The sequence below is a fragment of the Ctenopharyngodon idella genome, chromosome 14, assembly GCF_019924925.1.
Source record: "Ctenopharyngodon idella isolate HZGC_01 chromosome 14, HZGC01, whole genome shotgun sequence".
Lineage (NCBI taxonomy): Eukaryota > Metazoa > Chordata > Actinopteri > Cypriniformes > Xenocyprididae > Ctenopharyngodon > Ctenopharyngodon idella.
Window position 1 is genome coordinate 19,692,420 of NC_067233.1, and position 19,592 is coordinate 19,712,011.

At 36.2% G+C, this 19,592-nt stretch overlaps 1 protein-coding gene across 3 annotated transcripts in view; it reads right to left on the minus strand.

Annotated features, from left to right (window-relative positions):
- stox2b (storkhead box 2b) overlaps nucleotides 1-19,592 on the minus strand; it is an 86,818-nt gene that overhangs the window by 30,683 nt on the left and 36,543 nt on the right. The window lies entirely within an intron of this gene.

Consider the following 19,592-nt stretch of genomic DNA (forward strand, 5'->3'; position numbering starts at 1 on the left):
ATTTGAACGGTAACGGCTATTATACTGGTGGCTTGACGCTGATAACTTTACAAAAATAACGTAATATAAAAAATACAGTCTGCTGTGCCAAATATGTTATTGACCCTTAATAATCTTTATCTGCTTCACGTGTAAAATTAACCGAATTGCTAATTACAATAGTCTATTCTTGACACAGAAAAAAAAGTGTAAAGCCTGGACAAATACTAGAAATTGTGAAAAATGGAAGTAATTGGGAATGGTGTAACAAACATTTACACATTTTATTTATCTATTAGAACTTATGTCATTTTGTTTCATTTTTAATAATGAGATGTCATTACATTGCGGTCTTGATGCCAGCCAATCGTGAGTATCAGTATATCTGTGCTTTCCAATGAACAAGAACACACAGTAATATCAGACAACTTAATTCAGATATTTTAATCATATCCGCAAATTCCTTTGAAGAACCAAATTAACCAGAGATCAGTTATCACAATTAGAAGATCTGGTATCTGTCAAATCATCTCAGATGTATTAAGTGAGGTACAAAGAATGGACTCATGAAGAATCATGTGACACTGAAAACTGTAGTAATGGCAGCTAAAAATTAATCTTTGCAATCACAGAAATAAATTAGATTTTATAATATATTCAAATACATATAATTTTTTTTGTTTTTAACAAAAGCTTAAAATTGCAAGCTAAAAATCACTCAACTGTTTCATTATTATTGCAGTCTGAAATTATTATTTAAATGGTTAACCTTGCCACAAAACCTGAGCCAAAGAAAGTAGGCTAACTCACAAATCCACAAACTGAATCACATCAGGGGGGATGGACCCGGTGTCATAAGAACAATACTTTAAATGGGAATACATAGTGAATTTGATACAGCCTGCCGGTTTTCATAAATTACAGACACAAATTAGACAGTTTAGTTATATATAAATTATTAAATGCCCATGCCGACAACAACTTCCCCCATAATATGTACTAAACTAATAAAAGTTACAAAAATGAACTGTTGCATTAAACATTATAACACACAGGCTCTACATACAGATGAAAAGCACATCACAGTTGGCATTGTAGTATTCAGTGTCAGGATATCTGACAGGAGTGACCAGATGCCACAGCAACAAATCATATTATAACTTGTGTTGGTAGGGTGGGACTACATGAGATGGTTGTTTTATTAGAGAGATAGTGAAATGCTTTAGAAGAGATTATCTTCTAGAAAAATAATTAATTGACCAAATTTACATAAATTTAATACTCTGAATGTACAAAAATTTGTGATGCGCCAAAATGAAAACTGGATTGGATGCAACCAAAAATTGTGCACACATTGGCTAAAAACCAAAACAGAAAATTAGATTTTTTTTAAGATTTCTATTTCATTTTCATTAGATTCAATTAAACCTTTCAAAAATCTACCTTATGTATTGGTACAATTAAAGGTGAAGTGTGCCTTTTTTAATGTTAAAATGATCCCATATGACAAGTCAGTCAGACATTGATTTGTCCAAAAATGTAAACTCAGACAGAAACTTGCTTGAAAACAGTCATTTTTTTGTGTAATTCCATTTGTGAAGCTAGTGGAAGAGAAACGACACACTGCACCTTTAATTACTGATACTAACTGAACAGTAGGCCTAATTCTTTAGTTGCTGTTGGTTGTAACACTAGATGGTGGTAACGGAAAGTCTAGGCATGCAAGGTAGTGAAGTTGAAAGCAATTCCTTCTAAAGTGCCACAGATCTGAAAGAATTCCAATTTTTGGCTACTTCAATCTCGCGTCTCGTCTCCAGAATGGATCAAAACATTCAAAAAGCTGTCAGGCGGCATTTTTCAGCAATTCGTGTGGCAGCATGTTTATGCCCCGTGGATCTGCCTGACTTCAATCACACCACAACCTAAATGAATGAGATGTGAAACCTCTTAGAAAACAGAAGCTCAGACTGTTTGGCACGTCTTCCACAAAAAAAGACTTGGTTTCATGGCTCAGCTCAAGGGGAGACATCAAAGAAAACTAATTCTAGCTCAAAATATGACTGCCCTCCATATACCCTCTACAGATCACTTCAGCATTACATCTGTGATGCAATTGGAGCTGAAAATGTCGAAATCGGCCCTAAGTTTTAAATATAATACAGAAATCATGGCGGCCTATTGGCAAGTAAAGGTTTTGATGTGAATGATTACAGCTGTATTGCCAATACCCCACAGTGCAGCAGGAGCTTCCGTTAGCTGCTTTGTCATTCAAATTAAACCCATTCACAGAGCGAGTGCTATGGCAACATTAAACAAACAAACTCAACCAAACAAACACACAGGCTTGATATTAAAGACCCCATTAAAATTGGATTGCAGTCCATGCCTATTAGCTTTGAGGGCAGTGTAGATATACACATGTAAAATATACAATATTTTGGAAACATACCAAAATATTGATGACTCATACTACATTATGCAGACTTTTGTCCATCAATCATATACTCTCATGTGCTTGCCAGAGTGATATCACTATACTGTTCCATTGCCTGACCCTGAGGACATGACACCTGAGACTCCATCAATGGTGTGCAAACACTAAGGAAAGGTGTGTATACGATTGTGTGAGAAGCATTTACATTGTCCTCACACCATTAAAATAGATCGGATCATTGCTTACCAAAAGACACTTAGATATGAAGAAAGGCCCTAAACAAAAGAGAAAACCAATATAGGTTGATACATTTTCATTTTAACTAGTGGAATGTTACGATTATTCATGAGATGATACAACGCATTACAAGAATACCCTTATGATGCATTATAAATGCAGGCTTCATCTGGTGTTATAATGCATTGTACTCTTTAAAGTTACAACCAGAAATAGGAAAGTATTATAAATGTATTGTAACTGTTATGATTATTTATCAGATGATACAACATATTATAAGGTTGTTTGTAAGGCATTATGCATGTATTATAATGCATTAATACACTTATAATGCATTATAAATTCAGGCTTCATAGAAAGTGTTACCGCATTTTATAATATTTACATGGGGTTTGCTGCTTTACATTTCCTGTTTTAGCTGAGTGGGCATGGGCCTTAAAGAAACTGCAAACTGTAGCGGAGTGCTCATTTTAGCTATTTATGGAAATGTGTTGGTTTTATCCATCCTATTTCTTGTATTTATTGATTTGTTTTAACAAGAGATAATTTTTCAAAAATGGTATGCTCCAATTAGTATGTGGGAAAATACATGTATTTAAGGAAGCTGTCATTAGTGGAAGGGAGGATTGGAGGATAGATGATGGTTTGAGTGAATTTGAACAAGGTTATTGAAGCGCTGCTTAAGTATGAATTAATTAGAAAACCATTTTGCAGTTTATTTAGCAATTAAGGCCATTTCACGACTTCAATCATCATACAGTACCCAACCAGTTTTTTCTTTACATGGGTCATAAAAACTTCAGGGCAGTAAATATGGAAATCCTTATAAATATGGAAAAATCATATCCCCGGTAGTGCTTGCTGCTTGTGCAAAAGTCTCTTGATTCTAAACTGATTCTGTCAAAAGGTTAACTCCATAAAGTAAACATTGTGAATTATACTCAAGACATACTAGTATAATTTGACCCTGAAGTGTAATGCGTAGCGCAGATAATCAGATTCAGCACATTCACGCCAGACAGAACTGAGGATTTGACTCCTGTCGCTCTACACGGAGTTCCGGATTATAAAACGCACTAATCTCTAGTGCTCCGTATAACTGATGACGATTTGGGTCTTTGGTTTGTAGGTCTTTGCTATCTAAAACTACAAGAATGAACCACTACAAGAATGAAAGCAAGTAAATTTGCACATACGGTATTGCACATTTCATTTAATGCAATCACATGAGATATTTAGACATTCATGCAAGTTGCATGCTTGATACTATATGCAGGGTGTTAAACTGCATGCTCTGCAGTCATAAATGACACACATGCACACACGCGCACACGCACACACGCAGCTGCTGCAGGATTCCATCCATCATTTAACAAATGTTCTCCGGTGTGTTGGAGGGATAAAAATATATACTGAAATGCACAGGGCAAATCATGTACACGCAACATACACGCCACATAAACCAGGTCAGAACACCAGCAGTTATACACAGTGTAATTTCCTCTAGATTTAAATATCATTTAAATATTCATACAACAATTCTGATAATGACAACATGAAACATTAAAGGAATGGTTCACCCAAATATGGAAATTATTTACTCACCCTGTCATTTCAAACCATGTGAATTTCTTTTGTGACGTTTTTTTTTTCCTCTGAAGAATTTGCTAGGATAGGGCTGTCAAGCTCCAAAATTTAAAAAAAAAAAAAAAAAAAAAAATGTGTATAAAGTAGTACCAACTGGTTCACATGCCATTTATGTAAAGTCTTGTATGATAGTTTGAAGAACATGAAGAACAGACCTAAATAAGTCATTATTCACTGAAAACCTTGACATGAAACAGCGATGTCTGATACGTGAACAAATTGGCCTTTGAATGGGATCTTTTTAATGAATTAGTTGATCTAGTTCACAAAACTGGTCTGATGGTTTCATTCATAACTCGTTTTCAGACAATGTTCAATGTTCATTTCGGGGTGAGCAAATACATTATTGCTCATCTTTAGTTAAAAAGATGATCAAAATTTTTTTCCCACAAAGTTTCTTTTTATATCTATTGACTCAAAACAAATAAATAAAATAAACCTCATGAACTAAATATATGTGCTGAGGACAAATTTGTCTCCCCTGCCTGGGTGCTTATGAAAGATTAATTTAGATATTCAAAAACAGACATTAAAAAGTGAGTGTGTGTTGGTGTAAATGTGCGAGTATGTGTGTGTTTCTCCACAGGGGGCATTCTTGCATCAGGCAGCCGTGGGGCTGCGGCGGGTTAACGGGTTCATTCTGTATCCCAGCATGCACTGCAGCATCCTTTATGCCGCAGTGTATGTGTGGGAGCCGACATGTCAGAAAGAGATGATGTGCATATAGGTATACATACGTGTGCGTATGCGCGTATGCCAAGTGCAGTCAAAAACATTACTGGAATCTTTTCACTGATGAGGAACATGCAAATGATTCTAGACACCGAATTCCATTCACAATCGCATCACATCAGTGGCCAGGAAAATCACAAAAATACACAGTTAACAGTTTATATCTGATAAAGACAATAGTGACAGAATTGCCAATAATGATTACTCAGACATCGCTCATGACCTAAGGCAGCAATCGATGTCATGGCACATTAGTCATGGGTCACAACGGTCAACTAATCAACTGTGTGTCCAAAAATTGACAAGTCAATTAGTGAGCTCAACTAGTTTATTTAGATTTCTTTCTATATCCATCCATCCACTTACATTACATTATACATATACTACTATGTTATTGTATTTTTGATCAAATAAATGCAACCTTTGTGAGCATAAGAGACTTATAGATCTTACAGATCCTAAACTTTTTAACAGTAGTATATTATTCTTAGCAATCAGTAGATAAACTTGATGGCCTCCAACAATTTTATGTCAGTCAGTATGAACGCCTTTAACAGAGCAACTGCTAAAACATTCTCCCAAAATGCAGATTTCGTCTGCCTACTGTAGCAACAAATCCTAAAGATCTGAGAGCTCAGATCAAACCACTCACTGTCTGCTGACGACGCCAAAACATCAGTAAAAACATCTGGAATAAAAGGCTCTCGGTGTAAAAGACAGAGCTTCAGTAAATAAATCTTCATTTAAATTAATCTGTCATATGAATTATGACCTAATTACACAACACAAACAACAAAACTTAAATGTTTATCAGGACCAAATGTGATTCAAGATCTGAAATACTGTGGTAGGGCATCCAGTAAATATCAGGGAAATGCAAAACGACATTTTCATAATCAACTAGACAGTGGATTGTCCGAACAAGTAGTCCGTAAAGATGTCCGTCTCACGTGTACACAGAGCAGTGTATAAATTGTGCAGCCTGAAAGCAAGAATGTGCATTTAGCTTCAATATTTCTTTAGTGCTGATAATTTAAAAGGGACGGATTTGCAGATGCAACTCCTCAGAAAGGTTTTTTTTTTTTGCAAAAAAAATCTGTGATTTCATAGCTTTGTAAGAGAAGATGCTTCTTTGCTAGACCTGAAAATTATTTTGGTATGTATAATAATAATAATTAATGATCAGTATTAAAAAGTAGCATTAAAAAGTTACATTAATAATATAATTTTCTACCATATACAATTGAATGCACCTAGCTAACAACAACTTGCTTTGTTCTGGTTTCACCTCACTCCAGTCTAAACTAACTGATTTTATAGGTAGGCCTAATTTACTACACATTGTCATTTAAATAACCTGAAAACACTGTGGATTATTAAGGCTAATTTTACTAACCACTCTTGCTAAATGGGGTAAGCACACTTATGTTTCAGAGTTGTTTGAGTAAATGATTCGTTATAGACCGTGTGGACAGATCAGTTGTTTTCATGATTCATTAAAATAAATCTGTTCAAATGAGTCATTAGGTCGCGAATTGGACATTAGCGGACGTTGACGCATTACGTGCGAATCGCGACTGTTATTAGGACATCGCAAAAGATTAACACAGAACACACTTCATCACTGTATAGGATTTTCTTTTTGTTTACTGAAAGTGTGGGTTTATGTCAGCTGCATGTGCGGGACGCCTGTCAGAGAAGATGAGGTAACGTTCTTTTGAGCACTATTCACACCCAGCGGTTATTCAGGAAAAACATTCTCCGAATGCGCCTTGTGAAACATGGATTCGGTCTTCCGAACTTTTAGCATTGTGTCAGTTGATTTAGATTATTATGTGCGAGTTAGAGAAAGTGCAAAGACAGTGCTTACTTTGAAGACAGAGAGAGTTTGCGCGCACGAGGGCGCGCTCCTTCTGTCCGTCAGCACAGCAGTCATCTGCATAACTAATAAACCACTCTCAGGGATGACATTTTTTTGTAGGCCAACCCGGAAGTTAGTGGCGCACGGGTTCCCTCGATCGAAAGCCTATGCATTTTTCCCCATAGACTTTTGGAAAATCGCAAAAAATAAGCTCTGTGTTTAACAAAGGGTTTTGACACTTACACATTTTGTCTATCAAGATAATCTTTACAAGTTAACACAACATTTACACATTTTGAAGCCTAAATAAAGTCGTCAGATATAAAAAGCTAACAGTAGGCTATAAACAGACTACAGCACACCATGGTCGCGGATCAACATCACCACCACCAAGCTTCCTCAAACTTTATTTTAAAAAAATGCTCGCTGATTATGATCTGCGCTGTGTATGTGTACTTATCCACTTTTTCCGTAAGAAATGCTTTCCAAATATCCTGTTTGTCATGATGACGTCTAAAGTCCCCGCCAAAGGAAGTAGTCCATTTTAGCAATTTGTTAGCAACCGCTGTTTTTAAGACACAATAAAGGTTTTAAAAAAAAAAAAAAAAAATCACAAGCGTGTTATAACTGGTGTTTTATGTCATAGATCAAAACGTGAAAATATTTAGACCACAGACCTTATTTCAGGTGATTTAGCAAAAACCCATTCAAAAAACCCATTGACTTTGGGCGATGGAACCGGAAGTCCTAAAATGCTAACTCGCTTCCAGGTTTTGCCTACAAAAACACGTCATCCCTGAGGTACTCTATAACTGATCAAATAAGGCTTTGGCGGAACAAAAAATCCATTTTGGCGGCCACCAAAAAATTTTCAATATAGGAAAAACCCTGGACATGTATAGAACTGAAACGTTCTTTTAGTCCTATGGCAAGAAGACTGTGAATGGCAATAAATATGACATACTCCAAAATGAATGCCGTCCTTTACAGTGCATTAAGTTGAGAAAACCACAAAGAGTTCTGGATATGTTTGAAGTTTAATGCTCTTTCATTGGAAATGCTGGATGACACTGCACAGCCCTTCTTAAAAGGAGGTGATGACAACCTTGTCTGTGTTAAAACGGCTTTTTATCCCTGTATTCTTGTTGCACAATCTGCAATTTACAGCCTGAACTGAGTTTCAAAAGTAGGCTTGATGAATGAAAAGATTAAAAGAATGCCCGAGACATAAAAAAGGCAAAATAAAGTGAACAAATAAATGAAAGTACATTAGTAGGCTGAAGTCATCTTTGAAAACCTCAAGGTTTACAGCTTCAGTCACTTCTGCAATAACTGGAAGAACAAAAATGAGAATAAAGAAAAAACTGAGATTTTAAGTTAGCTGGAGAACTCACAGTGGCTCCAACGTTGGGGCCCACTGACATCTTACAGTTTACTGTGTCATAGGGTAGGAATAGGAAAGAACAGAGAAAATGTGTGAAAGACCAATACAGAGATAGCTAAGAAAAGAGACTGTACAGATCCAGGAAAGGGCTAAGGCTTTTAACACAGCTGATTAAAGGGTCATGAAACCCTAAACCAAATTTTCACAGATTTTAACAGAGTTGTGTGTGTTGAATATTATATAAAACAATGTTACCATCCATTAGTTTTGATTGTAGGAGAAAACTAGTTAATTTTTTTGTGCTATTTTCAACTTCGTCTTCGTGTCACAGGATGTGACATTTTCTTGTACTATAGTAAATCGATGACCCATTGGTGTCTCATAATTATTCATGAGACTGTGTGTCCTTATCCTATGAGAAGACGCCCTGCTTAATTATTAATGACATCACGCACTGATTTCCTATGACAGGCACTTCAAACAGTGAGACTGCATTAATGGATCAAAAATTAGTGTTTATTTTTGCTTTGTAAGAGTTTTTGCGTCGCATAAGTTCTCTTCAATAGATCCTGAGTCTGACACAAACACGATTTATCCACACTGTGAGTGCAACCGGTCTTTACGGCCTTTTAACTGATCAGACAGCTTACAAAAACGCCACAAAATAAGGCTCAAAAGTTATTAAAGATGCAACAGCTTGTTCATATATATTTTCGATGCAGAACAAATGCTGTGTATTTGTGCATTACATTTTAGCTGTCACAAGATATGTGTATTTGTGTAATATGGTGAGCTTACAAAACGAATGTGTTGTGTGCGTGTAATGGTAATTTGCAGCGTGCATTTGTGGGAAGCTTTGATGCTTTTAATGAGAGCGAAATAAAACTGTTTGAATCAAAAGCCATTGCTGTGTTGTCAGTCACCCCTCTTCCCCCTCCACTTCACAGCGGGGTCTTTGCGAAGGGTCGATTAGTCTGTTTTACCATATACTATGTGTAAGGGTTGTGCGATATTCACTAAAAATATCTCGATATTTTCTGGGATTTTGTCAATAACGCCGATAGTTTGCTGAGTGTGTTTTTGCGCTTGTATCTTGGCAGGTTAGGACTGTCATTGACAGCTGACACCTAAAGTTTTTGTTATTCTTCATATTTTGTGCAGTGGTTAGTTTGCAGCAGTGACAGAAATTTAAATTTCAAATAAGTTTAAATTGATTTTTACCTTTTATCTGCATTTTTACCTTTATAGGGGGAAATTATTTCTTACCTGATTAAATGTAGCTTATGCATCACTTATTATGTCAAAATATTACATTTAAATCAATAAATTCAATTAGAATAATAAGGCTGTTACAATCAAATAAAAACAGCATTAGCAAAATCCGTCTTTGCAATTCAGAGGAAACATAGAAGCTGCATCTGAAGTGGCATTCAGATATATTTAATACAGCTCAGAGGTGGCAAATGCATTTAACCTGCAGATACAAGAGCATAAACAATTTTTTGAGGTTTTAAAAATAAAACATTGATACATAAAATGATTTTAAAATTGAAAAGATACTTTAAATACTAAACTAAAACCGCCAGTAAGTGGTGGCAAGTCACTGTTAATGAGCGAATCATTGAGTCATTAATTCAAAACGATTCGTTCAAATGGACTGATTAATTCAGTAACAAAACACTACTGTACATTGCTCAGAGATGCAAAACAGTTCTTCCGTGGCTTTGTTTGTGGCTTTGTGGCTTAATTTAATCAGCGAAGTAGTTTAATACGCAATATTGTATCTAAAATGTCACTTAATTGTTTGTTTTGCTCTGTTGTATAAAATCAATATCACATTTGCAGTCGTGCTGATATTTAGAAAAAAAAAAAAAAAAAAAAAACGGCATTCTTTGTTATTGAAAGACAAATACTCATACAGGGGCATTTTTACTGCATTTTAAGATTAAATTGCGCAGTAAGAACATGCACTCTAAATGCGCACGCGCAGTAGCCTGACCTAAACCAAAAAGGCTACATCACGTAGTGTATGCACTTTCAAGGCGTGTTTTTGTTTGGTTGAGGGACATACTCAATGTCAGATTGCACATCGTTAAAACAACAATTACGATATTATCGAAAACAATATATATCGTACATCCCTACTAAGTGTATTGTTTAAGTGCCAGTGTTAGGAGTAGGACCCATTTTATTTTCCATATAAACAAGATGTCATAGAACAGATTTATTTAGCCAAAGACCCCAACATGACAATCCCCTTTTAAGGGGCCCTTTTTTAAAAATATATAAGGGCAGCTATACATTTTCATGTATAAAGTTTTATTTACACAGTGTGACAAAAATAGTATGTTTTATATTATAAGTGCAACAGGCTTTTATATTGTCATTCAGGGTTTCTGCATTAAAAAAGCTAAAGGTTGCATTAAACATTTTTAATTAATGTCTTCAGCTAACACATCAACTATGACAATCCTAAAAAAAAAGAATGTTTTTCCTCAAACTTTCCATGGATATGCAGTTTGAAAATCAGATTTAACACTTCATTGAACTTCATATGCTTAATCTGAAGTGCCATCACAAGACATATGAAGGCGCTCGCATTGGTTTTGGGATAGAAAGACGGCAAAGAGAGGCTGTTGAGAACTTTGCGACATCTTCAGAATTCAAATAAATCATGGACAATGAAAACATGGTGTGCAACTGTGTGTGATCGAGTGTGTTTTTGTGCACTTGTGTGGTGGGTACATGGCAATTCTGAGTGGCTTGCCAATACTTCAGAGTTCCCATCCAATCAAATGGCTAGAGAAGCGTTCCTTTTCATGGCATCCAAAGCTTCTCTCTAAGAGTCTGGAAGGAAATGCATAGAGCACCAGAAAACAAACACAAAGCATAAAAAAAATGGCAATCAAGCCCAAATAGTCTACAACAATCAAAACAGCTTGTGGTAAATAACAGTCTCAAAAGACTCTCATGACTGGGAATGACTCAGTGAAGCATTTTCCCAACAAATACACATTAATTCATTATAAATGTGACATAGTGATGCTTGATGGTTTTTGTAAAATGATAATTGGACGCATATGACAAGGAGACTTTAAACTGTGCTTAAGAGAGAAAATATGTAAAAGTTTCTCTCTCGTGCACCAAGACAGCTTGTTATACGCACAAAGGCGTTCTCAATCCTTATTGGAGTCCACAAGTTTTCTAGAAAAAACAATTACATTTTTCATTACCATTTTCAATTTTTCATGAACTCTAAATTGCAAATGATTATGAAAATTAAATAGATTTTTTACATGTATCAATGCTTAAACTTTCACAAGAAAACAATATTCTGATTTTGTCAAAACACTATTACATCGATTACATCACAATTATGATATGCAGTGAAGCTTAACCTGATAAGATGCTAGACCAGTATAAGTAGTTCTTGAGGAAGAAAAAAAAAAAAAAAGAGAGCGAGCTGGAGAGGTTGATATGGTTAATAGGTCAAATGCAGTCACATGGTTTACTGACATCTAAGCTTGTCCCATCTAGAAAATCAACCAACTATTACTTGGTATGCCCTGAACTGCAGGACCAGCTGTTATTTATTTTAGAGCTGTTATGTGACACTACGCCAAGTATGATACCAGTGGGGTCAGATTAGAAATAATGACTGTATACAAAGAGTCAAAGTAAAGTCTGATTGCAGCATTAAGATGCCTTTCAAGATGAAAAACTCCCTGACTGGGCAGTTAGCTATTTAAAATAAACGGCCTACAAATCAATCTCCTAATATTGTAATGGCAAGCTATCTATCACCCTATGTGCCCCAAAATCTGTGTCTTATTTTTAATTTAACTGGAATACAAGGTTCAAAATCCCTTAATGGAGAATATTATGGGGCGCAAGTAAAGAGCATGAAGGAACTGCAGGTGGAAAATGTCTATCCCACAACACATGTCCAATTTTAAGTATCTACTGAAGCAAAATCTGGGATTTCACCAACATTTAAGTGAATCCCTCTAAAAATCCCTGAACTGACACGGAGCTCTGACATTTTTCTTGTGAGTGAGACAATGTGTATGCGTGTGTCTGAAGAGGATCCAGAAGACGAAAGATATGTAGTGGTTTGAAGTTTCCATTTTAGGCTAAAAGATATGATGGGTTTTCCTAAATTAGCAATGCACAAATCTTTCCTCTTACTGTAGCACAATTTTTCTCCAGGAGACTGCAACCAATTTTTTTTTACTTATTGCCTCAAATTAATTACACGTTTAAAACCAATGCAGACTTCCCTAACATTACTTTCCTAATGACTCTGGGAACTCCTCCAGAAAACCCCCTATAGTCAGTCAGTGTAATTTTGTGCTGAGCGATAGCCAGGTAAGATAACAGTAAATCTCTCTCCCAACTCACCCATGACAGAATTCTCTATAATAGTTTTAAAACTCTTCTTGTCTGAGTAAACACTAAACTGAGGGAACAAAGATTTTAGTGACCGAAAAATATGATTGGACTAAACAGGAGACAGTCAAAACAATCAGATAGAAAATCTAAAATCCCACAAAACTGTCAGAGTTATCTATCTTGTCCGGCGACATAATTTGCATGTGGATATTGCATACCATGGCTTCCCCAATGACCTGCACGGATTAGCACTAGAGGTCGACCGATTGATCGGCCGGCCGACATATCGGGCCGATTTTTGGCATTTTTTTATTAATCAGCATCGGCTGATTGTGCTGCAAATTAGGCCGATTAATAGGCAGGTGCTATTGCCATTCCACTAGCATAAAGGACCAGTTATAATTCATTTTCCGCGTTGAGCACACAAGCCTTTCAAAGAATACTCCTTTTTCCGTGAGCGCGGAAAAACGGATTTAGTGGACTGCAGTTTTGAAGCTCTCAAGTCACTTACACATGCCCTGTTGTACACGCGGATCGTCCTGCATGCGGACGGGGTGTGCGAGCCTTTAACCAGCTGTAGTTTAGGTTACAGGTAGGCACGGGTACCAAAACCTGGTAACGAGCCCAGCGGCTAAATTATTATACAAGCCTGCACTGTATAGATAAACTCTGACGTTATCAATTCTGTTTCCGTATGTTACTGGAGAATTTCTCTCCCTCTGAGGCTGCGTGTGAGACGGAGCAACTCACACGCTGTAGCCACGCCTTGTTGACACACAGCTTCAACTAACGATGGCAGGGGAAAACAGACCGTTTTGAAAGAGTAATTACGTTGTAGCCTACTAGAATTGATGCCAACCATGTTTATCATAAGCGCAACAAGTTATTTGCATGTGAAAGTAGAATCGTGCAATTCAGACGAAACTTCTGGCTAAAACGTGCATATTAACTTTCCTCATTAAATGTGTCTGTGGGTCCGACACATAGCCTCCACGACGTCATCGCTCGTGGCCAGTGCACTCTATGCAGTTATGAGCAGCAGGCTGTGTAAAATGGGTAAACTTTCATTTTTGGATTTTTAGATTATGGCTATTTGACTTACAGTATAGAAGCATGCTTCAGAATAGTTTTGAGAAGGTGCTTAAAAAGTTGAGCCATGTATTATTATTACTATGAATTAGGCTACTACTAAGTTAATTTGACAGTCTAGATTTTTGATTACCTGTTTTGTGTATTTAAATGGGCTATATGTAAGATTTTTACTTTAATAAAGCATAAAAATACCCCAATATGTTTGCAGATATTTAGGAAACATGCTAAGTTCACCTACTTGTTTCTCAGAAAAACAATGCTACAGACAGATATTCTACTTTGAAATGTGCGTTCCGTGTCGGAATGTCTGTCTTTGTTTTGGTCTGTGCAAAACTGGGTCAGAGAATCGCAGATTCTACCTGACCTAAAAAGCATCTGCATCCATCTAAAAATCTCTATGAACGACAGCATATTAAAACACAGATAAATCAACTCATCAGCTTACAGTGTGTAAGTCTCCTCAGCTTTCATTGTCAATTGCGCTCCCTCTTGATGTATGTCCTCAAGCTGGCCACCCGCGTCTTTGAAGGAGGGGGCGGGGCAAACCATATTTTGAATTTGGACTGCAGTACCTATTTCGACCACTGGGTGTCATTCCTACATAGAGCCCCTTTAATATTTAACGTATAAATTATTTTTAGTGCACTGATTGGAGAGGCTTGTGTTGTTCAATAAATGTTTAATTTAAGCAATTTTCTGTACAACTTCTTATTACTTAACTGTTAGATTTTATGAGATGAAGGGCGAAAAAAAGAAAGTCGGCCAAACATATCGGACAAAAAAAAAAAAAAAAAAAAAAAATATATCAGCATCATATATCGGCCATCGGCTGCCCTGATTTCTAAATATCGGCATCGGCCAGAGAAAAACCCATATCGGTCGACCTCTAATTAGCACTCCACACTAGGCATGCGTTACTGGAAATGCAGAAGAATAATGAAAGACAAGAAAGCACAGGGTCAAGTTCAGCATCAACCATAAAGCCAAAGCCTAGAACTTTCTCTAAACAATGCGGATGATTGTGTGACCTTCACTTAATAGTTTTTACCTTTCCACCCCCAACTAACACTCCTCAGTGAGAAAGCAGACCAGAAGTCAGGCGGTTTGTACAATCCGCAAGCTCACTCGACCGGCAGCACACTGCCACCACACTGAATTCCTCACATGGCTTATGTGATATTTTTAGAGTCATTTGTTTTTCTGTGGATTTTAACAGATATCGGGAGCAAATGCTTCCAACCATTCTTTGAAGAATTACAATAGGATGATGACAAGATATCAAAGTACTTTATGACTGTTTCTTTCCTGCATGAATAAAAGAAATAAAATACAGTCCAAATGTTTTGGTATTTGTGTGAGGAACCTTGAGTAAGACATGCTAACAAGATTTGACAGATTTGCTTTATCAAGATTATCAATAACAACGTAATTTTTAAAATTTTTGGTGACACTTTACAATAAGTTTCAATTCTTTAACAGTTCAGTACAGATTAAATATAAGCTAACAACAACTTGATCATTTGCACAACTGCAGTTGTAAAACTGCAGTTTTATTCACAATAAAAAAAATAAAAAAAAATAAATAAATAAAATAATTTTATATTTTTTTCAAAAAAATTTATTTAATAACCAATGGCTAGTAAATTGTATGATTACAGTCACCTGCAATTGAGTTAAAGGCAAAAATTAAGTTTAGCGCAGATATAATTTCATTACCTGCTGAGCTTTATGCACTTTCGCTTGGCTGAGAGCGCCCTCTGTTGCACACATGAGCACTCACCGTGAGAGAAAGAGAGAGCACATGCAGGGCTCGTTGACAGAATTATCACTGTCCCAATCGGACCAGTGCTGCGTCGTCATGAAACTTTATCATTTGCATGCGTTTTTAAGCCTTGCCAATTTAAACATTCAAGCAAAAGTTAACTTGCGCACGCTGTGTGAAAAGTTTTGTGTTTGCAAACTGCACATCCAAAGCATGCGCCCAGCCGCGTCTGATAGCACTTGAGTACTGAGAATTGAGCTCTTTTTCACGCCTTGCCTTTGAATGGACAATTTCACACAAAATTATGTCAAAATGCCCATCTTGGCGAGTATCCTAGTAAACATAGTCGGTTATATCTTAAGTGAGTGAAAGACAAAGCATGTGTAACAGTATCAGTATATTGAATCAGTGCATTAGCTCTTAAAGTGACAGCAGCCTAATATTCCTGCTGCTGTCTGTTTTTAATGTTAACCAAATAACAAACTCACTGCAAAAAAGTCACTCAGTGCTTGACAATAACTTTTGTAACTTTATATTTCATCTATATTTAATTTATATAAATCAAAGACTATGCTGTGTTATTTTACATTTGATTACTTTATTCAATTTCTGTACCTAATCTACCTAATCTGTATCTAACTACTGTTAGATCTACCTGAAAAGCACTGTTTATTTAATTTGCATCTTTGTTCTATTGTTGTTTATTTTTGCTATTGCTTGTAGTTTGATTTGTTCTTATTTTATTACAGACTGTTTACTTGACTAATAGTGTTTGAAATGTATAATTTATATTCATATTATATTTATGTAGAATCTTGCTCATTTGCATTGTTCTTGCATTCCATGTAAAAAGTCTGGTGAGTAAAATAAATTTACTAGCCAATGGCGACTCGGGCTTGGGTGTGTCCGTAGAGGGATGCTTTTATATCAGGCACAAGAACTCTGTAAATAATGACTACTTTATGTCCCTTCATTGAAGATTCACTGGGTTTTAAGGAACTGTACAGTACAATCAAGTCGAGATTCACAAGGTCTATAAATCGTGAAGAGCGAGCCGTCTAACCATTTTAACAAACTTTAAAATAGAACCTCCCACTAGCCAGTGAAGCAGCCCCACACACTGAATTGCACGCTAGTGCTTTACACCCCAAATGACACCCAATCTCCACAATCACCACATTATTTAACCTTTGACACCCAATGTTGCTAGGAAACAGGAACGGTCCTCAAACCAATGCAGTTTACCCATTATCATTCAGCTTTACCTCAAGTCACTCTCACTTCTAGTGAAGCAACTGGAACGTGGCTGTTTTACGCAAGCCAGAGTAAATCTGAGCTGTGAACCTTCAACTACCACTGATACCAGGTTTGGATGGCAAAAACACTTCAGGGAACCAACAGGTGGTGCCCTTCACATCAGGCTCAGGTTCCCTCCAATTGTTGGCTCACACAATGTCTATTCTTGGACTTTGTTGGTGAGACTGCTGGATGTAGACTAATCAAACTGAGATGGGTTAATCCTTGGTCATCGCCACTTAATTCTCTCGTTAGCGCAGAGGAGGCTGTAACGAGGGGGTTCTGGCACAGCAGTAATAAGAGTATTTATTTTTATGGGAGCACACTGTTGTTTCAGGCCTTGAGCTTGGGTCTGGGATCTCTCTGCAGTGATTTGGTATAATGACATCCAACAGGAAACCTTAATTAGCCGATCAAAATATGAGATGCAGTTTATCCTTTTATATATTGCCCTCTGGGTCTGAACAAGCTGGGTAAAGTATCACAAAAAAAGCAAGTGTAATCAACATAGCTTAAATATCATAGAGCAACAATGGGTCTCTGCACATCTAGTATATCTGATTACAGTACATCACACATAATAAACATGCAAATTTAGATTAAACAGTTTGGTGCAAGACTATGCATTTTCATAAACTTGTCGATGAGTTGTCTGAATAACCAGTAAATCTTGCAGACTGACTAACAGGCTTCCCACATCTTTTTGACATTAAGATCGAATTTGTATTACTTTTCCAGACATTTGTGATAACTGAATGAGGATTTTAAAAATGATTTGGTTTTACATCATAACGAGCAATTTCTCACAGACAAATATTTTAGACTACTAGAACAATTTAATTATTTCCCTGACTTTTCTAGGCCTGGAAAATCACAACATTAAAATTCCCTGTGGGAGCACTGATTGTATAATTAGACTGATTTAGGGTCACGTCCACCAGACCCCGATCAGACGCATTTCTTAAGGGACACATTTTTGTTCAGAAGCAGTTGGACAGAGTGCAAGAGAAAGTAACAGAACGCAGTAATTTTACACTGCAAAAAATGCTTTTCTTACTTAGACTTTTTGTCTTGTTTCTAGTCCAAATATCTAAAAATTCTTAAATCAAGAAGCATTTTCTAGACAAGTAAAAATTTTTGTCTTGTTTTTAGAGTTTTTCCTTAAAACAAGCAAAATAATCTGCCAATGGGGCAAGCAAAATAATCTTATTTCAAACTGATTTCAATAATCTTGAAAACAAGATTATTTTGCTTACCCCACTGGCAGATTATTTCGCTTGTTTTAAGAAAAAACTCACTTAATTTGGACTTATTTTTTCTGAAAAGAAGACAATAATTTTTACTATAATAATAATTCTAGAAAATGCTTCTTGATTTAAGAATTTTTACATTTTTGGATTGGAAACATGAAAATCTAAGTAAAAAAAGCATTTTTTGCAGTATAAGATGCATTTTTAAAATTGTTACTATTTTAGCTTGACATGACACCTTAAAAAAGTGCACCACTTCCGTAGTGAGACATGATGCACTGTGCACACAGACAAACATTTAAAAAATAAATTAAAAAATGGCATTCGATATGGTAACTGACAGATATTCACCAAAAAGGTGAATATCTATAACTTTTTATTGCACAAAACTATCTGAAGACTGATAATAATTATCTTGAAATTTACAGGTTTAAAGGGGTTCTATTATGCTTTTTCCTTCTTTTCAATTTTCTTTAATATGTAATGTTGCTGTTTGAGCATGAAAAAGGCCTACAAAGTTACAAAGCATAAAGTCACTCCAAAGGCAGTTATTCTCTATATCAGTAAGCACTGTTTCTGAACTCCCTGAATGATTGTAGTCTTGAGTTTTCTTCCGGGAATGTACACATCACAATATCCCTCAAAAAAAAGGGGGCAAGGCCTGGTTGAGTTTCTTTAGTAGTGTGTTCAAACTCACAGCTATGGTAAGTGGTGTGACAATTCTGAAACACGTTCGAAGCAGCTGACAAATCACAACACACCGGTCCAGCGTTACAAACAGACCAGGAAGAGAGGTGCTGGAACAATCTAAAATATGTGAAAAATAATTTTTTTTTGAATATTCAAGCATCAAAACTAGACCCCAAAACAGGAAAAGTAGACCCCAAAAAGGGCATAATAAGTCCCCTTTAATGTGGTGGATTTTTAGAAACACTTTGGTGACTATAGCGGCGCTGCCTGGTTTATGAGGGTGAATTGACAGATGCAACTTCTAAAAGAGTTTACCATGCTGACAGTCTAACATCACACTAAAACCTGCATGCCAAAATCCTCTCTGAGAAGCAGCATTCCTAAATCCATCCCCTGACAACCATCTCCAATAAAAATAAAGCTAAAGCAAAACTTTAAAAAAAATGAGGGAAAAAAAGGGGGAAAAAATCGAATTGGCTAGTCATCCACCTGGATCCATCTTAAGAAATTTGTATAAAATTTGTATTAAAAAATGTATATATAAATGCATGTAGTATGTATAGATGAAGGTATCAAAAAACCAAATAAAACTCCAAAAGCAAAAAAATTTGCACCCAAATAGATTCCAAATAAAACTAGTATTCTCAAAACCTGCAGTGGCCACTCTACACAAGCTCCAGACGCAACAAAAGCTAACACTCACACACAAAACAGCATTTTCATAGTGTGGAACGAATGCTAAAAATAGCTGACCTGCATCTGTAATGCAACAGACATAATCATCTCGTGGCCCTTGATCTGGTGAAAGTCACCCATTCAAAGCAAGCTTTAAATTT